We start from the raw sequence: 26,889 nt of genomic DNA, 5'->3' as shown, positions 1-26,889 counted from the left end.
AGAACAGATATTCCGCTCAAGTTTCCACAACAGATTCCCTCCCTTACCAAAGCACAGGCTTTGCATAGAATTGAACAATCACATTTCTGTGCCCCAGATGACGCCAGTGAAAAAAAGAAAATGCAGAGCTGATATGCCTCCTCTAAATGGATCGTCAGGTCAGCTCTCATAATCCTAGAGTACTCTTTTTCCACTTTCTGTTTCTATACTTAATACTCTTCAAAAGGTATTTTGATTAGCAAATGGATTATGAGATCCTAGATCCTCTGTGTTCTTCCTTGCCAGCCACAGTAGTAGACACCAGGGTCACAAACACAAATGCCTTTTATGAGATAGACAGGTGGCAAAAATGAGTGATACAGACCAGGTACATAGGGCTGGGGTACCTAGGGGCAGAGGGGAGGGGATCTATTGTTTTCACTGTGTGATTTTCAGTTCTGTTTAACTCTTCATATAGTAAGTATGTGTTACACTAATAAATATTTATTTATAAATAAAAAAAAGATGTGGTAAAAAGCCGTGACAAACTGGGGTGTATGTGTTTCATATCACATAAATGGGTGAGCTCTTACTCAGTTCTTGCCATTTGTTCCCAAGAGAAACAAGCCCATGTTGCTGAATTTTCTAATGTTTAAAGAAACACTGTAAATATGTAACGTTATATAAAATTTTTCCAAATTTTCAAATATATTTCCAGGCCAAATCTAGCTTTCCAGTTTTTTGAACTCTGGTATACCTATTCTGAGCTCTCATACCTGCCATAAGTCAGAACTTCTTTGTCCTCCCAGATATGTTTCTCCTACAGATGTTTTTGAAATGTTTTTTACATTTGTTTCTAAATTTCTCCCCCATTAGAGTATAAGCTTTTTGAAAACAGATTTCTTTCTTACTTCCAAGTTTTGGTATATAGTTGGTAAAGAGAATTGAAAGAAAGAAAAAAGGTTGATCTTCTCTGAAACAGGAAGCTATTAGTGTTGAATAAGCCAGTCAACAAATATTCCTTAAATACCTTTCATCATAGCCAGAAGCCGTGTTAGCTGCTAGGACTATGGCAGTGACAAACAATGATACATTATGAAACCTCCCAGTTCTGTTAACATTGGGAGAGATTTCTTAGCCTGTATAGCACTTACTTGTACATCCTCTATCATCTAACAGTTTTTTTTTTTTTTTTTTTTTTTTTTTTTTTTGAGACAGAGTCTCGCTTTGTTGCCCAGGCTAGAGTGAGTGCCGTGGCGTCAGCCTAGCTCACAGCAACCTCAAACTCCTGGGCTCGAGTGATCCTTCTGCCTCAGCCTCCCGGGTAGCTGGGACTACAGGCATGCGCCACCATGCCCGGCTAATTTTTTATATATATATATCAGTTGGCCAATTAATTTCTTTCTATTTTATAGTAGAGACGGGGTCTCGCTCTTGCTCAGGCTGGTTTACTCCTGACCTTGAGCAATCCGCCCGCCTCGGCCTCCCAAGAGCTAGGATTACAGGCGTGAGCCACAGCGCCCGGCCTATCTAACAGTTTTGCAGTATCCATAGCTCTGGGGGAAAAACCCACTGGTTTACCTGAGTTTATTGGAAAAAGAAAAAAAATATATATATATACATATATACATACATATATATATATTTATTTAAAGATGGGGTCTGGCTCTGTCTCCCAGGCATCATAGCTCACTGTAGCCTTCAACACTTGGGCACAAGTGATCCTCTTGCCTCAGCCTCCCAAAGTGCTGGGATTACAGGCATGAGCCACAGCCCCTGGCCTGAAGGTAAATACATTAATCAACACTCTTTCAGTTCATACTGAAACTACATAACAGAATACTCAAACTAATAGAAAAAGAGAAAGAGAAGTAGGAAAAGGAAAACAGAGAGGAAAGGGGGCGGGGGGAGAACAGATAACAAGAAAAAAAAACACAAAGAAACAAAGAAAGTGTTTGCTCACATAATCAAAATATCTGGGGATAGAACTTGTGGCTTCAGGCACAGCAGGACTCATGGACTCAAATGTTGTACATTCTTAGGCTCTAGCCACATATATAAACATTAAAATCACTGACAGCATAAGACCACACCCTAGCATTTAGTAACAACAAGGAAGAAGAGAACATCTCTAATAGTACTGGTGGAAAAACCCCAGGGAGGATACTCATTGGTCTAGATTGATCACATAATTCACCCATGAAGCAAGAACCCTACAAAAGAAGGATTCTGCTAACATAGTAGGATAGGAAGAAGCAAAACCCACAGATGTTCCTTGTTAGGAATAAAGTAAAAGACATCAAAGCAACATGGTGCTGTCTTTCTGACTATCCATGGGAAATTGATCTGGACCAGGAACTATTTAGGTTAAGTCAAAATCCTTGCTGTGTTAATTCAGCAAGAAGAAAACCCAGCCATTTGTTTGTTGGCCCAGGATGTAATCGTTATGTTTCATTCCGGCATAGCATCAAGTTCTACTTTTAATTTCTGCCATAAAATTTTTCAGAGTGTTCAGGCCGGGTGCGGTGGCTCACACCTGTAATCGTAGCACTCTGGGAGGCTGAGGCTGGCAGATTACTTGAGGTCAGGAGTTCGAGACCAGCCTGAGCAAGAGCAAGACCCCGTCTCTACTATAAATAAAAAGAAATTAATTGGCCAACTAATATATATAGAAAAAATTAGCAGGGCATGGTGACGCATGCCTGTAGTCCCAGCTACTGGGGAGGCTAAGGCAGCAGGATGGCTTGAGCCCAGGAGTTTGAGGTTGCTGTGAGCTAGGCTGACGCCACGGCACTCAGTCTAGCCTGGGCAACAAAGCGAGACTCTGTCTCAAAAAAAAAAAAGGGTGTTCAGAAAGTGCTTTTTAGGAGGTTTAAAATCAATGGCAGAGTTTGTTGGGGATGTTTAGTAGTCAAATTTGTTGGGGATGTTTAGTAGTCAAATACATTTGAAAAAGTTTAAGTTAAACAAAGTTAAATAGATTTCTTAACTGAAGAACTTCGTAGAGATTAAATTATGCTTATGTGCATCATGAATCTTGAAAAGTGATAACTTAATATGTGTTAGTTTCCAAATTAATTCGAATTTGGAAACATGGAGCCCTTTGGTTCACAGAGAATCTTATATGCCTGGTGTTCCTTGGAAGACATGCTAGAATTCTCTAATCTACAAAGAGATGGAATGATCAGTTTTCTCTATGCATTTAAAACCTGCTGTGTGGTAGTGTGAAAACAGCATAGATTTTTCACATGAGCACCGTGTTTGGATCTCAGTTTGTTACCTTTATCTTATATCAAATTACTTAAACCGGTCCCCCCGGGCGGGTGCGGAGGCCTCAGGTGTCGCCGCCGCCCTCATGATGGCTTCCACACAGACCGCGCCGCAACCTGTCGGGAGACGGGGGTCCTCAGAGCCCCTTTAGGGTCGGACTCGGGGCTGCGGCGGCCCCGCGGCGGCGGCAGGAGAGCGGAGCCCCTGGATGGACTCTTCCCGGAAGGTTTGCTGATTTGCAGCAGCTGGGCAATGTTCCTCATTAACATCTGTCTGTGCGCATAGTCGTCACATAACTTCACTGTGGTGGCAGGGACTCATCTCCGAATTCTATATAGAAAAAGCATCTGGATCCCAGTTTTTCAATGGCTTCAAGACAACCAGAAGTACCTGCACTTGAGCCTAGTGGGCCTCTAGGCAAGATGTCCCTGCCCATCGGGATATGCCGCCGGGCATTCAGCTATGACGATGCCCTTGAGGACCCTGCGTCCATGACTCCTCCTCCATCAGACATGGGCAGCATCCCCTGGAAGCCAGTGATCCCAGAGCGCAAGTATCAGCACCTCGCCAAGGTGGAGGAAGGAGAAGCCAGTGTATCCTCCCTTGCCATGACCCTGCCATCGGCCACTGACAGTGCAGACAAGGTCCCGGTGGTGAAGGCTAAAGCTACCCATGTCATCATGAATTCTCTGGTCACAAAGCAGACCCAGGAGAGCATCCAGCGTTTTGAACAACAGGCAGGGCTGAGAGATGCTGGCTACACACCCCACAAGGGCCTCACCACCGAGGAGAGCAAGTACCTTCGAGTGGCAGAAGCACTGCACAAACTAAAGCTACAGAATGGAGAGATAACAAAAGAAAAGAAGCAGCCTGCGTCAGCCCAGTCCACCCCAAGCAGCACCCCTCATTCTTCCCCTAAGCACAGGCCCAGAGGCTGGTTCACTTCCGGCTCTTCCACAGCCTTACCTGGCCCCAATCCTGGTACCATGGATTCTGGAAGTGGGGATAAGGACAGAAACCCATCAGATAAATGGAGCTTCTTTGGAACAAGACCCCTCCAGAAGTATGATTCAGGAAGTTTTGCCACACAAGCCTACCGAGGAGCCCAGAAACCCTCTCCAATGGAACTGATCCGAGCCCAGGCCACGAGAATGGCTGAAGATCCAGCAACCTTCAAGCCACCCAAGATGGACGTGCCCGTGACGGAAGGGAAGACGCAACCCCCGCGGACCCACAGCCTCAAACCCCGGGACCTGAATGTGCTCACACCCACTGGCTTCTAGAGCCCCATTCCCCTTTTACCTTGGCTCTGACATAGGAAAGGTGTATTTTTAACAAACCTCTTAAACTAAGGCTAGACCTGAAGACATAATTGGTTTTAGAGAAACATTAGTGCAAAGTTTGCCCTTGTGTGGGAGAATCCATTTTGTGCTGCTGTCAAGTGAGATCACATCTCAGCAGTGGTGTATGGGGGGGACTGATGACCTATTTTTGTGTCGTTTGCCCTAGACAAGAGTTTGATCATTGCTTACTAGGTAATTACTGTTCGTGCTGTTCTAGAACTTCAGGCTGCTTGATTCTTTCACCACGATCAACGTGAACACTGACAAACCGTGGCACGGAGGTGCCCACTCACTAGCTGAGACACCTGTGGGCCTCTTGACTGCACTGGTGCTGTGCGCCAGCCCTGGCAGGTGGGTGGGCCTAAGGTCTGTTTCTGAGGCCTGGGTGCAGTTAAAAGCCAGACTTGGCAGGGACCTCTTTCCAGCTGAAACTGGAATCGTCTTGCGTTTTGGCAAACCTCATAATCAGACTTTGCCTTCAGCAAGTTATTCATGTGGTACCTCTCGGGCCAGTGTTACTAGAGGGATGTTTCTTTTTTATATCATAGAACAAACACTACTCTTGCATATCCTTTTTTGCACTTTTATGTGAGATTAATTTAACTACAATTTGGTTGAAAACTTCCTAAGGGAGAAAATTCAGTCTACTGATTTGGTATAGGTAAATGGATGTTAAATAAAGATGGTAACTACAATTAGATCATAGCCTTCAGTTCATGTGAAAGTAGTGTCACCTTATTTTAATTTCCTTGTTCATCATCAGGTCAGGGCCTGAATCTTTTTTGTGGGGAGGAGATGGAAGAATTCAAAATTGTCTATATAAAAGCATTTGTCACCAAGATGAGCCTCATTCCTTTATGCAACACATACTGTACTGAGGAAAGGAAATAGGGAAACTGCCTTTTTATTTCTCCTCACTCTACACGTTCAGTCACTGTCTTGAGCCCTGTCTCATACTTGTCTTTGTTTTGGATAGTCTGTATCTATCAGTACCTAAGGAGCTGACCTTTCCGTAGAGATGCCCTGGAGTCTATAGTTATTAGAACAATTAATTTATTTGTGTCTTCTGTTATGATCTCTTGTTTTGACAATAAAAATCCTTACTACTTTCTCAAAAAAAAAAAAATTACTTAAACCTCTCTGAACCTCAATTTTCTTATATATACAAAATGACATGTTACGATTTATAAGATAACTTATCAAAGAGTCTAGGAAAATACCCAGTTCATGGAACATGCCATTTGGTGTTCTCTCTAGTTTCATTTTTTTTCTGTTATTTTTAATTTAAAAATAATTTCATGTATTCATGGAGTGCAAAGTGACATTTTTATTTATGCATACATTGTGTAATAAGTAAATTAAGTTAATTAACATAGCCATACTTCACCTCCTTATCATTTCTTTTGTGATGACAACATTTAAAAATCTATTCTTTCAGCAATTTTGAAATATACAATACAGTATTAACTATGGTCACCATGCCATGTAATAGATCACTAAAAATTGTTCCTTGTTTCTAACTGGAACTTTGTACCCTTTGACCAACATCTCCCCTTTCCTCATTTCTCCCTACCTCCAGCCTCTCATAACCATCATTCTCCCCTCTACTTCTGTGAGTTTGGCTTTTTTAGATTCCACATGTAAGTGAGATCACACAGTATTTGTCTTTCTGTTCCTGGCTTATTTCACTTAGCATAATGTCCTCCATGTTTATCCATATTTTTGAAGTAGGTTTGATACAAGCTTCTATCTAGCAAACAATGGTAATCCTGCAATAAGTACTGTGTTCCTGTTCCCCAGTATTAATGTAAGTCTTACCCAGAAGAGTTCACTACTACAGATTCAGATGAAAGTCAAATGCTTTTGGTGAACTGAAATAGGCTGAATCAATAAGAGCATATGAGGCCAGCATAGAATAGTAAGTCCAAGTTCAGAAGATGGTCTCAGCCAGGTTTGGATGGTCTGGATGACCTTGTAAAAGTTATTTAAACCTGATAAGCCAGTGGTCCCAACCCTTCTGGCACCAGGGATCTGTTTCATGGAAGATGGACCTACGTGGGGGTGGGGAGGAAGGATGGTGAGAGATGGGAAGCAGCTGTAAATACAGCTGTAAATACAAATGAAGCTTGCTTGACTACTCGCCACTCATCCATGCAGCCCAGTTACTAACAGGCCATGGACTGATTCCAGTCCATGGCCCTGGAGGTTGAGGACTGCAGCTATAATCCTCAGTTTCCTAGAATGTAAAATGGAGAAAATTATGCCACTTCAGGGGGTTGTTGTAAAGATAATGCATACAATTCATTTACTTACTGAGCCTGGTATATAATAATCACTCAATATCAGTATCAGTGGAGACTAGTTGTATCTGGCTACCATAATAATCAACCCCCAAATCAATCACAGTGGCTATATATATGACTTATTTCTTTCTCATATTGTATGTCTGTATCAGGTAGGCAGGGGAGCTTTGTTCACCATTCTCTGTCAAGCACTCAGACTGACGGAGCAAACACCAACTCAAATGTTGCCAATCATCATAGCAATGGGAAAGAGCTCCCTGGAAGTTTTCACACCAGCCATTAAATACCAGGCCTGGAGGTGACATAGGATGATACAGCTTACCACCCAATGACCAGGACTAATCACATGTCCTCACTCATCCACAAGGGGGACCAGCAAGTGTTAAGTTCCCTAGTGTCCAGAGGAGAAATGGAAATGTGCCAAGCAACACTACTGCCCACAACAAACATTTTAGCTGTTATGATCCAGAGCTTGCACACAGTAGACACCTCATGAGTAATGATTGTTTTAAAATGGCCAGCAGAGCAGGAAGACCAAACTTATGCATTATAGTCAGTGGAATCAAAGAGACTCACTACAAAGAGAAAACTACAAAAGCAGCAGCAATAGCAGCAATGAGCCAGCCCACGGCAGGGGGGAGAGGGTTTCTCAATTTGCAGGATGGCAATTAATATAGGTAGGGAAAAAGCTATTGAATCTAGGTTGTGTTACCTTTATCTTAGGTCAAATTATTAAACCTCTCTGAACCATAGTTTCTGCATCTCTATAAAATGAGATGCCATAGCTTATAAAATAATGTATGTCAAAGGATCTAGGACAATAACCAGCTTACAGAACCCATTTGTTAATACTAGTTTCATTTCATTTTCAGTTGACCTATGCCTTATATAAATTTCCACCAAATGTAGCAAACTCACCCACAAAATCTGCACAAAACTCCAATGTGCCTTCTCTGATTCCCAAGACCCTATTTCCTTGATAACAGCATATTTCGATGACTTTGAAAAAACAAAAAAGAATGATATCTGCAACTCACAGTAAATCTTCAACTAAATTATTCATGCTATTTGTTTATAAACAGCACAACCAGTCAACCATGAAGCTTAAATTGGGAAATCAATTTTCCTGCAAAAATATTTCAGGTTATATGGAGTTGTCTTGAAGAATCTGATGGCTGCAATGATGAATTGTTTTTATGATATCACTCAAATAAAGAGAGTATTACAGAAGGACTAAGACAGAAACAATCCTGAATTACAAGGACAGGAAGGTATGAAGAAATTGGCTTGTTCCTCTTGGGAAGGGTTCCCAAATTTCTTTCACTCCCCCACAATTATCCCCCACCCCAGAGGTAATATGCTAGGCTAGTGCAGAATTGCTGCAGAAATGTGATCAAAGATATAAATTAAAATTAATTCAAGCCTCAGATTCTTACTGATCTAACAGTTTTAGCATTTTTAGAAATTTATCTGTCATAAATTCATCTAAAAGGAAGTCATTATTTAAAAATAAGTTGAAAAGAAATGAACCAAATTGTCCCAGTTTTTAAAAAATTATTAGTATTTTGGCAGACACTAATGGTTGTTTGTTCAACTTCTATTCTCGTCTCTTTCCTTATAACAGAATAAGAAATTGTATTCTGACCTTTTCCCAGATCCTGTGGCCATAAGCTTCAAGGGCAGCTGACTCCACCCTTTGTTGTGAATCGTGGATCCTCTTTGGTCAAAGTCAAACCTGCTTAACTGTAAGGAGTGTAGTAATAGGAGTATGACACAATTCTGGCCAAGACATGAGAAATCCATTAAAGGGTGACCTCATTCTTTAAAAAAGAAAGGAAGGGTCAGTCCCTCTTCTTCCTACAGATGTTGTCATGTGTGGATCTAACACCTGGAACTGCTGCAGCCACCTTGCTTCCAGCATGAGAATGAAGACATTGCTAAGGATGGCAAAGGAGAGAGATGAAAAGAGCCTAATTCCTTGAGGACACCCTTGAACCAATGAATCCACCAACTCTGTAATCTATCCTACCTCTGGATATCCTGGTGTGAGATTAATATATTTCCTAGTTGTTTATGCCAATTTGAATTGTGTTTCTGATTATTGCAGAACAGAGCATACTCATACAAAGGTCTTAAAGAGAAACAAGGGCATGGTGGACACTACTGATGTCTATTTTCTTTTCCTCTCCTGCTAACATTACGCCACATTTTGTTTAAGGTAACTCAATTATAAATGCACAGTCATTTTTAGACAATGACAATTTCTAGTCCTTTCTTGGGCCTTATGAGAAAGTTATTTTTTCATTAAAAAAATAAATCAGAAAGAAAGATATCTGCCATTACCCTTTGTCCTTTTCTGTTTCTCCTTCTTTCTGCCTGATATGTGGACCAAAAGGCCATGAATAGAGCAACATGCTCAGAGTGGCAGGGTAATAAACCAGAAGGAACTTGAAAACTTGAATTCTTTTTTTTTTTTCTAGAGACAGGGTCTCCCTCTGCCTCCCAGGCTAGAGTGCAGGGTGTGATCATAGCTCATTGTAGCCTCCAATTCCTGGGTTCAGCTGATCCTCCTGCCTCAGCCTCCCAAGTAGCTGGGATTATAGGCATGTGCCACTATACCAGGCTAATTTTTTCTTTTTAAGTTTTAATAAACACAGGGTCTTGCTATTTTCCCAGGTTGGTCTTGAACTCCTAGCTTCAAGCTATCCTGCCTTGGTCTTCCAAAGTTCAAACTTGAATTCTTGATACCTATCTTAACCAGCTGTGCTCTTCCTGTAAGACTTCGTTCCGGACTTTCTTGGCAAATGAGAAAAAGAAATTCCTATTTGGATAAGCCCCTATAGCTGAGTTTCATTTATGCAGCCAATACAGCCCTAATAAATATATATATATATATATATATATATATATATATATATATATTCCAGTTATTTACCATCAAATAAAAAAAAAAGAACAAATGAGATTGGGAGGAATATAATGAGTGGATTTAAGTGTAGGCTCTGGAAGCAGACCCCTTGGGTTTGAAAGCTGACTCTGCCTTTTTGAGCAGTAGGAGTTTAGATAAGCTACTTAATTTCTCTAAGCCTCGGTTTCCTAATTGGTAAACTTGTGATAATAAAAATAAATCTACTCCAAAGATTTATTATGAGAGCTTAATGAGACAATACACATAGAGGGAAAAAATGAGCCTGGAACTCAACACGTTACTTCACTCAAGAAATATTGAACACACCACCATGTACCACATCCTGTTCTAGGTACTAGGACTATAACAGCAGGCAAAATAAACAAACATCCTCATCCTCATGGAGCACGTATTATACTGAGAGGAAACAGATAATAAACAACATAAGAAACAAATATACAGAGTGTGCTAGATAGATATAAAAGCTATTAAAATGAATAAGTCATGGGGAAGAGAAACAGAGAGTAGTTAGGGGTGGCTGTTGTAATTTTAAATACAGAAGGTGAGGAAAGCCTCACTGAGGAGGTGATATCCTTGTAAGGAGATAAAGGCGTGAGTCATAGGAACCCCATGCACATGAAATGGGATACAAACATTTTAGGCAAAGGGAAAGCCCAGTGTGAAGACTTGAAGCAAGAGCATCCCTGGCGGGTCCTAGTAACAGCAAGGAAAACAATATGGCTAGAGCAGAGCAAGTAACCAGTATTTCAACAATTTTCTAATAACTATTTATTCACTCTCAGAAGCTAGTCTAGAAAATTCAGATTTCAAATCCTTTCTATGCCACCAGAATAGGAAAAGAATATAAAAACAATGAAAATGCTAACATGAAAATTCACACATCTTCCATTTCTTTCCACAGCTTCTATAAGATATCTGTGTAATGTCAAATGATTGGCTACGATGTCTTAGCTCAGGATATCATAACAAAATACCATAGACTAGGTGGCTTAAACAACAGAAATTTATTTCTCAAAGTTCTGGAGGCTGAGAAGTCTAAGATCAAGGTGCCAGCTGATTCAGTGTCTGGTGAAGGCTTTCTTCCTGGCATGCAGGTAACCATCTTCTCTCTGTGTCTTCACATGGTCTTTCCTTGGTGCACACACATGCACTGAGCTCTCTCTCTCTCTCTTTCACACTCTCTCTCATGCTCTCTCTCTCTCTCTCTCTTTCCACATAAGGCCACCAATCCTATTGGATTAGGACTCCACTCTTATAACTTCATTCCTAAAAGCTCTATCTCCAAATACAATCACATAGCAGGCTAGGGCTTCAACATATGAATTGCGGGGGACAAAATTCAATCCATAGTAGGCTGCCCTAAATTGTCTTGAACTGACTCCTCAATCCATCCAATTGACCAAAGTAAGTAGTTGTTTAGAGACACACATATGCAACCCTGAAACTTTTGTCTGAAAATGTATTGCCAAGTGTATCCTACGAATACTTGATTTCTACTAGAAAGTAGGGAGATTTTTGTGGGGGTGAAATCTGGTAGTGCTAAAGGACTACAGTGCTGATAGCTCAGCATTGGGGAATTGGTCATGAGCCCATGCTTGTGGCGATTGGGAAAGGGGTCATCTCCTCCCAAAATATGACTCCTTGGATAGGCCTCATGAGAGAAGTGCTCATTGTTGTTGATTTAAAGAAGCAGCTGCCTTAATGTTTTATTCCATCTACATAATAGGAGCTCTAACTCATAGCATATGATTTATACAGATAAGCTATCATTTTATTTATTTTTTTAATTTTTTTTTATTTCAGCATATTACGGGGGTACAAATGTTTAGGTTGCATATATTGCCTTTGACCCACCCGAGTCAAAGCTTCAAGCGTGTCCATCCCCCAGACAGTGCGCACCGTACCCATTAGGTGTGAATATACCCATCCCCTCCTGCCCCCTACCACCCCCAACACTGGATGAATGTTATTACTATATGTACACTTACGTGTTGATCTGTTAATACGAATTTGATGGTGAGTATATGTGATGCTTGTTTTTCCATTCTTGTGATACTTCACTTAGTAGAATGGGTTCCAGCTCTATCCAGGATAATACAAGAGGTGCTTGATAACCATTGTTTTCTGTGGCTGAGTAGAACTACCATTTTAATACAACATACATTGACAAGATATTTTGAGAGAGACTATGGCATAATGGTTAAGAATATGGAACCAAAATGCCTGAGTTGAAATCTCAGATCCACTGCTAACCAGTAAACAAATCACCTTACCTGTCTGGGTCTTAGCCTCCAGTTATTAGAGTAATAATGGCACATCTAGAGGTGTTGTGAAAATTAAATGGTGTTAATACAAATGATTTAAAGTAGCGCCTGGTATATGTAAATTAATATTAGTTGATAGCAATACTTTATTCTAGTACTGTCCAATTATTTTTCAAGTAGAGAATCATTCATACATGTTGGTCTGCTACTATAGAGCCAAATATCTTAGGGGTTACTTCTGTCATACCATGTGGTAGGCAGAATAATGGCCCCCAAAAAGGTCACTGCCCTAATTCTTAGCACTTGTGAATATGTTACCTTATATGGCATAAGGGACTTTGAGATGGGATTATTCTAGATTATCTGAATGGTTCCAATTGATTCACATGAGTCCTTAAAAGTAGAAGACTCTTCCTAGCTATGATCAGTGAAAGATAGAGCAACTGAAGAGGGGTCTGGTCAATGAGATATGACTCAATCCACCATCCATGAATTTGAAGACAGATGAAGGAAGCTAAGAGCCAAAGAATGTGAGCAGCCTACAGAAGCTAAAAAAGCAGAGAAACAGATTTACCTAGGGCCTGATGCAGCCCTGGTGACACTTTGATTTTAGTCCAATAAAGGCCGGTACCAGCCTTCTGACTATAGCAAAATAATAAAGTTGTATTGTTTTAAGCTACTAAATGTGTGGTAATTTGCTATGCACCAACAGAAAACTAATACAGAGTATAAATTAATACATTTTAATATAGGCTTACATAGATAATGGAGAAAAAACACTGCAATCAAACCACAACTCACTGTCAAATACAGATAAGTGAAAATTCTCTGGAACTTGAATTGGATAAAGCAATGAGAATCCATTACAAGTTCATCCAATTATGAAACTTGTCTCAGAACTCTTTATTTTGGTCCAACTGGTTAAACTGACAAAAAATTTATTGCCTTATGCAATGTATAGTTTAAGAAAGTGTGGCTTTCAAAATTATTGGCCGAATATTTTTTTTTGAGGGGAGTGAAGAAATTGTTTATTGATTTATTTAATTTTTTTAATTTTTTAAAATTCAGGATATTATGGGAATACAAACATTTTGGTTACAAGAAACGCATTTGCCTCACTCAAGCCACGGCCACAAGCCTGTCCTTCCCCCATACAGTGTGCCCCATCTTCATTAGCCTTGGGTTTACACACTCCACCCACTCTACCCCCCACCTCCCCACCCTCTCTACATGACTGGCATCCAGTGAGTATTACTACCATGTGAGCACCTTAGTGTTGATAAATTAGTACCAGTTTGATGGCAAGTACACGTGGTGCATGTTTTTCCATCTTTATGATACCTCACTTCGAAGGATGGGCTCAATCTCTATCCAGGATAATATAAGAGGTGCTAGATCACCATTGTTTTTTGTAGTTGAGTAGTATTCCATAGTATACATATACCACATTTTATTAATCCACTCATGTATTGATGGGCAATTGGGTTGTTTCCACATCTTTGCAATTGTGAATTGTGCTGCTATAAATATTCAAGTGCAGATGTCTTTATTACAGAATCTCTTTTTCTCCTTTGGATAGATGCCTAGTAGTGGGATTGCTGGATCAAATGGTATTTCTATTTTTAGCTCTTTGAGGTATCTCCAAATTATTTTCCACAGGGGTTGTACTAATTTGCAGTCCTACCAGCAGTATAAGAGTGTTCCAATCTCTCTACATCCACGCCAGCATTTGTTATATTTGGACTTTTGATAGAGGCCATTCTCACTGGAGTTAGGTGATATCTCATTGCAATTTTGATTTGCATTTCCCTAATGATTAGAGATGTTGAGCACTTTTTTATATGTTTGCCGGTCATTATTCTGTCTTCTTTTGAAAAGTTTCTGTTCATGTCCTTTGCCCTTTTATTGATGAGGCCGAATATTTTAATAGTTTATCAACTTCATCAGCAGCCCTATCTTTCTGCCTCTTTGCTCTGCCTTTTGCAGTGAGTCCCATTCCAAGGCAGGCTTCCCTTGTCAAAGCAAAATGGCTATGGCGATTGAAGGTTTTATATCCTCACACCACAATATTCAGAAAGAGACAACTCTGGCTTCTAGAAAGTCCCTCAAACCTGCCCTCACATTTTATTGGCTCATTCTGTGTTATGTATCCACTCCTAAATCAATCTCTGTGGACAAACGAATGTTATGTGCTATTGGCATAAACTGAATTAGGGAAACCAGTCAGTATATAAAGGGATGTGAGATTACCTTTTTAAAATTTTTTTTTATTTCAGCATATTAAGGAGGTACAAATGTTTAGGTTACATATATTGTCTTTGCCCACCCAAGTCAGATTAAAACGATCAAGTCAATCCTTCCCAAATTATATCAATGATGTGCAGCAAGGGTAAGTGGAAGGGCTGTTAAAGAAACAGTAGCTCAGAATTCTACTAGCCCTGAAGTTACTAGCAGGACTTTCAAGGCATGAGACCTAATGTGAGAGAAATGAAGTAAAATAGAGTCAGAGAAAAATAAATAGTGCAAGGGAAGTGAATAGAAAGTAAGAGAAGATGCACAAGACGGGAAATTGAAGGAACAATAATAAATGCTTTTGATGATCTTAACAACACCTTCCTAGCATTTGTGAAACTTAAGAAATGAATGGATCACATTTAAAAGAAAGAATACAACTTAGATAATTGCAGGACAATGCAGAAAGTGATTAAAGGCATGGGCTATAGACCCAAAAACCTGGGTTCAAATCCTAGCTCCACTGTATACTGGTCACGCATCCTTGGGCAAAGTAATTAACCCTCTATGTCTTCATTTTGTCACTGGAGAATAATAATGATACTAACTTCATAGAGTAACTTCTGAGGACTAAATGAGTTAAAATATGGAAAACCATTGGAACATCACCTGGCTGAGTGTAAGAACTATTTAATATCAACTAAATAAAACAATATTATTTGACTATGTACAATATACTAGATAAAATATGTAATGCTTATATGTCTTATAAATATTTAAAATTAAAATAAATTTAAACATTAAATTTAAACTACAAAACCAACAAATTCAAATTATCAATGTCAACTTAATGTGATAATGTGTTTTTTAATACACGAAACCAGTGCTCATAAAAGCAGTGTTGACTGATCCAGAGCTGGTTCTTTTGACTCTGGAAGTTTTGTTGTTTTTTTTTTACATGATATATCATGTAATTATTTATACCTCCTATCTTTCTTTTTTTCCATTCAAACCACTGCATAGACCACATAACATCACTTAGCCTTTCTTTGGAGCAAATGCATCACATGTGTGATGTCTACTTATGTCCTTTATCATCATAACTTGACAATTTAAAAAAGTAGTTCTTGATGTAAGCATAAATCTAAATGGAGATTCTTAAAGGGTTATAAAGATGATCTAGAATATTCATATATGCTCTTCTTGGATTATCAAATAAAAGAAGATAGAAAGTTAAATAATTCTCAAAAAAGAAGCCATGGACATCTGAAAATGTATCTTCACCCCTTAGTTTGAGAAATACTGCTCTATCCTAGACTCTACCTATTCCACTCCTTTCTTGCTCTGCAGACAATCTGTTTCTCTTTCTGCACAGCCCTGCTCACTCCTCCTCTCTGCCCTAGATCTTCCACGATTTACTTATCCCCAGGAAAGGTTAATGATGCGACCTGCCAAGGCTAAGGACATTCACTAAAGCCCTGACCTGGGGCCAGGCTCTCTCTCTTATGATTCTGTGTGTGTGTGTTTGTGTGTGTGTGTGCGCACAAATGTGTATGTGATTATCTTATTTTCACTCACAATGTTTTAAACCAAATATAGTTAGTTGCCTTTGCCTCTCCCTAGTGAGGGTTAGAGGCATGGCCTAATGTTTATACCCTCATAATACCCTGAAATAAAAAAATAAAAAAGAATAAAAAGAATAGGTTAACATTAACATTACAAACGAAAATGGAAATAAATAAATAAATAGTTGCACGGCACACTGCCCCCTACTCCTTCCTAGCTCACCACAATCCCCTAAGATGACTTGGGGTAAATGGGCCCACCCCAATTCTGCTCTGGGTAGAGAAACAAAAATCTTCCTTAATTGCTATCTTTTATTAAGGGGCTTTCCCCAGGATTGGCTGTCTCCTTCATTGAAGAGGTAAGAGACAAGGAGAAGCCTACCTCTAGCTGACACAAAGGAACTCTCCTCATGATCCAGTATCAGGAGACTACATGGAAGGTAGAGCAAAAGCTTTAAAGACTACCATAAAGAGTGTGCATTTATCCAGCTTTGACCTTTGCTCATCACCTCCCCGGGGCATGGCTAAGGCAGGACAGGATGCAGATGTCCAAGACCCTTGACCCCTGGATAATTAACATATATACACTTTTTAAAAATCCAGTAACAGAGGGAATATAGCTTTTGTAAAGCTGCTCTTGAACTCTTCTTTTAGGTGCCCTTGAGGGCTTCTTCTTCAAATGAACCACATCTGTATCATAAGCAAACAAACCTGGGCTCTCTTGTGATGCCTGCCTCACACAGGGGTCACTCAGTGACCCTGCAGTTGCTGTAATTCAAACACAAAATCAGGTCTTGCAGCCAGAGTGAAGACAGTGGGGAAACTGACAGGGAACAGAAACACAGAATAGATGAACAGATACGGAGGGGTCACCCATACCATATTTCCTTCCTATATGTTCGTGCCCTCTCTTCACTAATAATAATTAACATGAATTATTAATAACTACTAATTCTGCAGACAGTATTGTTCTCAATTCATTATATTTAATTTCCACCAAAAACCTACAACGATATTTTTTATTTTTATTACAAGGTGTTAGTATCTCCATTTCAGAGGGGTGTGGTGTGGGAGAGAAGTAGGCACAGAGAAGTTAAGTAATAGGCCTGGGATCACACAGTAGTAAGTGGAGAAGCTAGGCTGAAAACCAGGCTGTCTGTTTCCCACTACTCCAGGCTACTGCTGCCTGAGGAAACATCCAAGGATGTTTTCCCCCTTGTATTTCACATTTCACTCATCACAAGGCAAAAAGTCTGCCAGGGGGAGAATAGGAAGAGGGAGAAAAACTCACTCTGACAGAAGGAAACTACTATGGTCTGATGTTGAAATCTAATCACCAATGTGATAACATAAAGAGATGAGGCCTTTGGGAGGAGATGAGGTCACGGGGACAAAGCCCTCATGAATGAGATTAGTGCTTTTTTAAAAGAGGCCCCTTCCACCATGTAAGGACCCAGCATGAAGGAGCTGTCTATAAGCCAGGAAGGGGGCCATCACCAGACACTAAATTTGCTGTGATATTGGGCTTCCCAGTCTTGAGAACTATGAGAAACAAATTTCTATTTTTATAAGCCACCCAGCCTATGGTATAATATTTTGTTACAGCAGTCAGAACAGACAGAAATGGTAGGAAAAGAAGCAAATGGAGAGAGGCAGACAGGGAGAGAAAGGGGTATGTATTTTTGGTCATTTTTCAGAAGCAAAGCAGTGTTTTTAGAAAAAGAAACAATCCCTCTGTTGCAGATTTGGATTCTTGTCATGCTAATAAATGGGCCATGGAAGCAGCCGGCTGCACCCTTATCACTGCCATGGGAGTTATTTACGCTAATCCTTTCCATTGCAGCCTGGCTGGACAAGGATGAAAACCCCCAGCATCAGGTATTAGAAGAGACAGAGGAAGCACACAAACCAATTTACAGGGTTTCACTTGACCAGTTTTCTTCATTTGAGTCCTATTAGCTCTGATAATGTATCCTCACTATTAATCAGCCAGGGAGAGCAAGGTAACATCCTCACGTGTGAATGTGGGCAGGTACACGTCACGTCAGCCTTCGGTGCTGCTGAGAGTACCAGCTTTTGTTGTCAAAATTGCAAGGGGGTTTCAGTCTAGGCCCAGCCTTCAGTGTTGCTGAGAGTACCAGCTTTTGTTGTCAAAATTGCAAGGGGGTTTCAGTCTAGGCCCAGTTGCTCATTGCACAAAGATCCAATTATTGAGACAGTGAGGTTTGCCAAGGAGGAAAGGAATTTTTAATACAACAGACATCTTTTTGGGAGAATGGGAGAAGCTACCTCAAATGTGTCTCTCTCTAAAGAAAATCATGGGATTTTTAAGCAGGGGCCACATGTCTTGGTGCAGCTGGAGGGGGATGGTGAGTCCTGGTATCAGGAAGTCAGCCCTGGGGACTTCAGAATCTCAACTCCTTTGTCTTGTAGAAAATCCATCATTTTAGGCCAGGTGTGGTAGATAGCACTTTGGGAGGCCAAGGCAGGAGCATCACTTGAGGTCAGGAGTTCAAGTCCATCATTTCCTGGAAATAACTCTAAGAGTCAAGTAGTTAGTTAAGGGAGAAGATTATAAAAAACATATAGAGCTGGAGCCGGTTACAGCAAGAAACCCAGAAAAGGCAAGAGAATATCTAAATGATTCTTCTGGGTCTCATGAAGCATATGAGTGACCAAGTCAGTGAACACTCTAAGGAAAATACCATGGAAGTGCAACGTAGCAGAAGTTCTCTATGGCTCTGCCACTTTCTTGCTGTTCTTTAGGGAAGGCATGTAACATCTCTGAGCCTCAGTTCTCCTAAGTTTAAAGTTATAGGAATTGCACACTCTGCATAGGAGATGTTGTGAAAAATCAATGAGGTATGGATATAAGGTCTTAGATCTATGCCTGTCACAGAGAAAACACTTAACAACAACAATAATTAACTATCAATAGCAATAGTATTTTCCTAACTCCTGCTTCCTAAATGGCCACATTCAATTTTTTAGAGGAAGCTTCGAAGGAACAGCAACTTGGAAGCATCTGAATCGCTTCCTGTGACATTTCACCTCAAATTCAGAGCTAAAGTTCTCTTCTTCTGACTCCCTTTTTTCACTGAAATTTCCCTCTCCCAAGATGAGAGTGGCCCAGCCCATGAATGAAAAACTAGGACAGTACTGAAAGACAGTACTGTCGTTCCATGAATTCAAGACCATTTTCTTCTCTCCCCATAGTTGTATCCTTCTTAAACATCATCTCTCAGCCCTCTATCTCCTGATCCTCTGGCAGGTTCCCACCAGTTCAGGATAATGGAAAAGCACAATCTAGTTATATCAGAACAGAGTCATTCACTTCCCACCTTCAGGAGCTCATATTCTTGCTTAAGACTTTCCATTTACCACCTCAGGGATGAACCAGGAGCCCTTGAAATGGAAAAGCTTTCTGGCTCTGAAACAGGGTGGTTCGATTAGTCATGCCAGATCTCAAGGGGAAGAGCCAGAAGAAACAGAAGATTCAGGGAGAGAATGTGCATGTAGGGGTGATAGAGTCAGAGAGAAAGAGAAGTTTCACCAAAGAAGAAATATTGCTAACAAACATGCCAAGTCCATTGATTTCATAAGACACAGAGAGGCCCAGTAAATGTTTATATAGTGATTAAGAGCTTTGGCTTGAGCCAATCTGACCTGGGATAGCACTGGCACATTCTAGCTATCTGACCTGGGACAAGATATTTATTTAACTTTTCTGAGACTTACTTTCTTCATTTATATTAGAATAAGGATAATAATATGGACTTTCATAAGGATTAACAATTATTTGTGTAGAAGTGTTTAATACAGTGCTTGACACATAGTAGGAGCTCAGCTAGAGGTATTATTTGGCAAAAGCACTAGGTTTTGCAGCACCCATGTTTTCTCCAACTTTCTTTTTTTGCATTTTTCATAAATCTAAATCTTCAGTGGTTATATAATAACTAGAAAATATAAATATGAAAACTACACTGGCAAAAAGTGGCAAAGGATTAAGCTTATCCATAATAGTCCAAAGGAAAACCAGTGTGAAGAATACGTGGTATAGGAAGATGTATTTAGTTCAGTGAAATATGAAGAAGCCTGAAGAATCCAGAGGAGTTCTCTATCACAGGATATTTCCAAATATAAAATGAAGGACCACTTATTCAGATGGAATTGTTCAGCAGATAGACTTATCCAATATTCAGGAAAGAAAGGTCTTAGCTCTTTTAACCAGACATACCATTTTGGAGTCATCTACAGAAGGATCTATCCAAGGATATCAGTCACACAAGAAAAATAGAGTTAGACAAGAAGGCAGAGGATCAAATGCTACAAATGTCAACATTTAAGGGATACATAAAAAAAATGTGAACGAGACAAGAACAAGATGTTTCAATGAAAAGGATTAAGGATTATTCAGTACTCATTGGCTTTGACCTTTAGATAATTCATTCATTTACTTATTCAATCAATATTTATATTGTGCTTACTATGAGCCAGGCATTGTGCTAGGTGAGAGTACAGTGAAAAACAAGACAACCCAGGCTTTACCTGCATGGGGCTTACCATCTAGGAAATAATTCAGATATAAACAATTAACTAAAGAGGTTTATTAAGAAACCTTTCAAAGAATCCATAGGGATTAAAAATAGAAACCAGATTTAAAGGTATACAAGCAAATGAATATAGTGGCAATAAACTCTTTCAACAAGCTTAGCTTTAAGAAAAGAAGAGAAACCAGAAAATAGAGGGGATACAGGACCAATATTCCAGAAAGATTTCAATCATGATATGGTGGTGGGAAACTTCCAAACTTAATACTCAATTATTTTCTCATCAATTCCTGGGCTTCTCCAAATCCAAACAATAGCACCGAGTCATGTCTACACTGACTATGGTGGAAGCAGCTGCCTGAGCAGATTGACTGTCCTTTTGTGTCTTCAGAGACCATCAGCCCAGGCTCTCTCCCCACAGGCCCTGCACAGCATATGTTCTCTTCTACAATGTGAGGATAGCTGCATTAGCCTAAGTACATACAGCAGGCCCTTTAATTAATGCTCAATACGCTTTCCACATTAGCAAATGTCACTGTGTCCCCTCTGGAACTCTAAAGCATCTGGTAGACTTGTGTCTCCCTCAAGATCCTGCTTGTTTCTCTCTTAGTCAAAAGGCACAAGTCACATACCCTTAACTTTGCCAAAAGATACGGTAAGCCCTATCTCCAAATATTCTTTTGGCCTTCAACCTCTCAGTTTGTTGACTAGATTGACTCTAAGGCATTAAACCACCAAATTCATGGTTCTCAACCTTATTGCCTTTATGACTTTCAAATACTAGGATAGGATTTTTGGTGGTACTCTCAGAGAGATCAAAATGTAAATGCCAGTTTTAAAAATATATACATATATAAAATGCATATTTAAAAATGAAAGAAAAATATATTTTCACTGCTATATTTAGTTGATTGTCCTCAGGCTTTGCATTATGATTTGAATGAAACAGTTTTCTACACTACTCTTTTACATACAATACTAAGGCAAGATCCTCTTATGTTCCAACACACAGGCAGTTCAGCTTTGGCCTGACATTAAGTTATACATTTATATCTTACCTGACAAAATGTACCCTACTCTGTATCCTTTCATTTCAATAATCCATTTCCCAGATATCATCATAACAGTCTATATCTTCAGTTGGACAACCTACCAATGGAAGTTTCCTGGAACCCCAGTGTGCCATGATACACAGGTTAATTATGTGATTTAAGCTCTATGGCAAACGAAGAATACTTGAGAGCTCAAAACTGGGGGAAAAAAATTTCAAAACAGAAGATAGTTTATTGGATATATTTTGGTTGGAAAGAAGAGACAAATGACTGAGGAAATTTCTTTTCTTCCCTCAGAACACAGGGTCTGTATCTACCTATACACCCCCCCAATGCCATCTAGAGGGATCTCTTCAACTAGTCACAGATAGGTGACCATACAGCTTAGTATTCCCAAGACAATGCCAGTTTACACCTATTGTCCAAGTATTCCAATGTTGATCATCCCCTTTTATTCTCAAATGTCTTCTAATTTGAACAATAAATTACTTGGTCACCTAAGACAAAAAGTATCACAAATCTTCTAACTAGCTAAATGCCTGAAATTTTTGGCCAACTTTTTACCCAGCTTTAAAATCATGTAACTATTGTTGTAAAGGAGCAATTCTCCAAAACATGGGTTAATGGAAGCCAGCAACTCTGAAAAAGAAATGCAAAAATTTTAAGTACAATAGTACACTCAGGAACAAACAAGTATAAAGAAGCCAACTGCCTTTTGATGCTGAGACTGAGAAGCGTTATAAATACAAACTGAGAGGAGTATTCTAAGCTTTAGGTCCACATTGTCAAAGTAAATCAAGGCTGTAAAGAGTTTATGAGATTCTAAAGAATACATTAAGGTCTAGTGAAGAAAATTCTAGTATTTTTTAAATTACTACTATTGATTTTAATTTTTAGAAGAAGTCTTAAGATTACCAAAGGCATCAGATTAAATATTATAAGTGAGTTGAAACAAATGTGTCTGGCTTTAACCCGTTGGCAGATTCTGATCAGCTAAATTGTATACCCCTCTTGAACAGATACACAAACTAGAGTGAGAAGTGCTAAATACTGGCATTGGTAAATATTAAGGCAGGTTTAAATTGTCATTTGCACATTTGATTTATGTCTATCTACTTTTATTATGTCCTGCTAGCACCCTTTCTGTTTTGCCTCAGTCTTTGCTCACATGTGCAGCTCTGAACCTTGAAAGAGCAATAATTTGCTCTTAAATTCTTCCTTCCAACCATTCACAAAACCATGCATAGGCCTTTCTCTACCTTCTCTCAGACCTTAACCAGTGGTCTCTGGATATTGCCGTAATCCAGAAGCCCTATTTCTCAGTACCCTTTGTTAACAGCCATCCAAATGACTTTCTGAGATTCTTTCTTTAGCCAAATTAATTTTATTCAAATTTGCATAAAATTACAAAATTCCATGAATGGCTATATCAAATGGTTAATGAATGTCCAAATATACATTCTAGACTCAAAATTAATTTTGTGTCCTTCTTTATTTACTAGTGAACTCATTTTTGTTTTCGGGCCTTTTCCTTTAATATTATCTCATATATGTGAAACTTTTCCTCTTCTAACTTTTTGCTCTGTTCTGCTGGTAACAGATCAGAGCACTTGATACAACGACAGGCCTTCACTCTGCTTTTCTGCTTAAGGGATTCAAATGAAAGTGAACAGAATGGTGTTGATAACATCTGGAGCGCAACTGAAGCAAATAGCGATAATTGGCCTGCCCAAAAGATGCTTAAGTAAAAACATAGTATCTGCCTACATCCATCTGAAGGATTGTCAAACTATAGCATTGAGAAACAAAATCAGAATCAAGAGATAAGAATTATAGAGGCAGAAGGAACCTCAACAGAATTTATTAATTAGTTCAGTAAACAATTACTGAGAGCCTTCTATATAAAGCACTATTGCAAAGAAGAATTAGTTAATGTCCCTATTCTCAAGTCCTTTACAACCTATTATGGCCATATAATACATGAGAATAAATAGAACTGTGCAAACATGGAATGGACTGAGCCATGGAGCAGAGAACATTTGGTCAGCAGGGAGATACAGATATGAGCTGACTAACCACCTGTCAGGTATATTGTAGGAAAGATTACTATATTGGATGTACATTTTTTATTTATCCCATTTTATTTCAGAAAGAATTTCAAGTTTGGATTTTTCTTGCTCCTAAACCATACTTTCCAACAGTAGCAGATATATTATTTTTGGATATTCCTTTATCAGTAAGCCAGCATCTTACTGCCAGTATCTGCCACTGAGGACCTAGGCAAAGAGGTAGGAGTAGAATATATATGTAGGAGAAGTCCTTGCCAGACAGAAAGCAGGAGAAAAAACAATCCCCATTGACCTTATGGAATATGTGAAGACATATAGAGGGAAAATGAAGAGGTCAGATATACAAGTCCTCATTTTCCCCTCATTAGAATGGAACCATAGGAAAAGAGAAATGAATGTATCATGGTGTTTATGGAAGATCCTCAACACTGAAGGAATAATGGTAGGATTCTCCAGTTCAGCTTGGGGGAGGCAACTAGCCGCTCGGAGTATCCCCAGCCATGCCCAACATGTTGCAAGATGTAGTGTATCAGAGGCGGATATATTATGCTGGGTACAGGAGTTTGAGGCAGCACCACTGGATTTCATAGCCTGTGTATAACATATAAGTGATACAGAAATGGCCAGGTGTCCAGTTGAAGGAATACACAGGTGATAGGTGCTAAACAGGCAGACAATATATCAAAGGCCTGGGCTGGAACAAAGATTCCATAGTAAACAGAATCATTGTAAATAGAGGCAAATGACCCCAACCATGAACTCCATTGGCATATACCTGTGTAATATCTCAAAAGGCCAGACAACATCAGTGGGAGACCAGGACAACCACTACACACCCAAAATCAGCAGGAATCCATGGCACACCTAATATGTATCAGACAACCTTTGCTTCCAATACCACAGAGTAACATAAACCTCCTTTTAATTTTCAGATACCAACTTGGAGAGAAAGAAGGAAAGGAAGGGGAAATCTGAAAGAGTGGCCATGTGGCCAACATAATCAGAAATCCAAAAGAGACTGGTTAAACTTCACAAGATTGAAATACCATGACAAGTTGGCAAATTTCAGATTTTGCCCCCAGCTATCTAGTAATTATAAAGCCCTCCAAATCCCTACACATGTATAAACACAGGCAACTTGCTACCCAGTGAGACTGGGTTCATAAGAAAGATTTAATTCATTTTAGAAAATCAACAAAATTAAATTTTCTTGTATATCTGAGCAGTGACGTGGGTAGAGTCTTGACTTCACTACAAATTTATTGGCATATATTCATACATGTAAAGCCAAATAGTCAATAATTCATCTAGAAAAGTTTTTTAGAAGGAAAAGAGAGTCAGATTTTCTTTCAGCAGGTACACTGAGAGGCCCCAGCATAAGTTCACATTGTTTATTTCTATTCACTACAATGACTTCTTTCACAAAGAAGATTATTAACCTACTTTAATGCTGTATTTTAATCTCCTTCATGTTCTTGAGTTTTAATAATTTTTCTCCATACTCTATATTGTTATTAATTTGCATTCTGAAGAAGTCGGTTACTCTTATAATGCTTTACTCATTGAGCCCAAGAATCTATTTTACATGAAATACGAATTTTAGCAGCATAATCACTGAATGAAAACATGTCTCCTCTTTCCACATAGTATCTTCTTTCCTGTCTTGATGATTTGGACCTCTTTACAAACCTCAAAGCAGGCTTCTCTTCATTTTAAGATGTTCTTGTATTAGGAGGTAAAAGACCTCTACAGGGAGAACTATGAAACACTGAGGAAGGAAATAGCAGAGGATGTAAACAGATGGAAATCCATACCATGCTCATGGATCGGCAGACTCAACATCATCAAAATGACTATACTACCCAAACTGATCTACAGATTCAATGCAATACCTATTAAAATCCCATCAGCATTCTTCACAGATATAGAAAAAATAATTTTATGCTTTGTATGGAACCAAAGAAGACCCCGAATATCAAAAGCAATTCTAGGCAACAAAAACAAAATGAGAGGCATTAATATGCCAGATATCAAACTGTACTACAAAGCTGTAGTAATTAAAACAATCTGGTATTGGCACAAATATAGGAATATTGACTAGTGGAACAGATCTGAGAATCCTGATATCAAACTATCCTCATATAGCCATCTAATCTTTGACAAAGCAGACAAAAACATACACTGGGGAAAAGAATCCTTTTTCAATAAATGGTGCTGGGAAAACTGGATAGCCACCTGTAGAAGGCTAAAACAGGACCCACACCTTTCACCTCTCACAAAAATCAACTCATGCTGGATAACAGACTTAAACCTAAGGTATGAAACTATTAGAATTCTAGAGGAAAATGTTGGAAACACTCTCCTAGACATCGGCCTAGGCAAAGAGTTTATGAAGAAGTCCCCAAAGGCAATCACAGCAGCAACAAAAATAAATAAATGGGACATGATCAAACTACAAAGCTTCTGTACAGCCAAATAGTCATGAAAGTAAACAGACAACCTACAGAATGGGAGAAAATTTTTGCATCCTATGAATCCGATAAGGGACTGATAACTAGAATATACTTAGAACTCACGAAAATCAGGAAGAAAAAATCAAATAACTCCATTAAAAAGTGGGCAAAGGACTTGAACAGAAACTTTTCTAAAAAAGACAGAAGAATGGCCAACAAACATATGAAAAAATGCTCAACATCTCTAATCATTAGGGAAATGCAAATCAAAACTACAATGAGATATCACTTAACCCCAGTGAGAATGGCCTTTATCAAAAAGTCTCCAAACAATAAATGCTGGCGTGAATGCGGAGAGAGAGGAATACTCCTACACTGCTGGTGGGACTGCAAACTAGTTCAACCTCTGTGGAAAGCAATATGGAGATACCTTAAAGCGATACAAGTGAATCTACCATTTGATCCAGCAATCCCATTGCTGGGCATCTACCCAAATGATCCAATGACACTCTACAAAAAAGACACCTGCACTCGAATGTTTATAGCAGCACAATTCATAATTGCAAGGCTGTGGAAACAGCCCAAGTGCCCATCAATCCAAGAATGGATTAATAAAATGTGGTATATGTATACCATGGAGTACTATTCAGCTCTAAGAAACAATGGTGATATAGCACATCTTATATTTTCCTGGTTAGAGCTGGAACCCATACTATTAAGTGAAATTTCCCAAGAATGGAAAAATAAGCACCACATATACTCACCAGCAAATTGGTATTAACCGAACAGCACCTAAGTGGTCACATAGGTACTACAGTAATAGGGTATTGGGCGGGTGGGAGGGGGGAGGGGGATGGGTATATATATACATAATGAGTGA

General features: G+C 39.3%; 1 pseudogene; it reads left to right on the top strand.

The window, feature by feature from the left end:
* Positions 1 to 3,298: 3,298 nt before the first annotated feature.
* LOC109730710 (putative monooxygenase p33MONOX pseudogene) lies at positions 3,299 to 5,216 on the top strand (annotated as a pseudogene).
* Positions 5,217 to 26,889: the final 21,673 nt, after the last annotated feature.

Source organism: Microcebus murinus, chromosome 4 (genome assembly GCF_040939455.1).
Source record: "Microcebus murinus isolate Inina chromosome 4, M.murinus_Inina_mat1.0, whole genome shotgun sequence".
NCBI classification, from domain to species: Eukaryota; Metazoa; Chordata; class Mammalia; order Primates; family Cheirogaleidae; genus Microcebus; species Microcebus murinus.
Note: the sequence above shows the minus strand (reverse complement) of the source record. Positions and strands in the feature narration are given on the sequence as shown.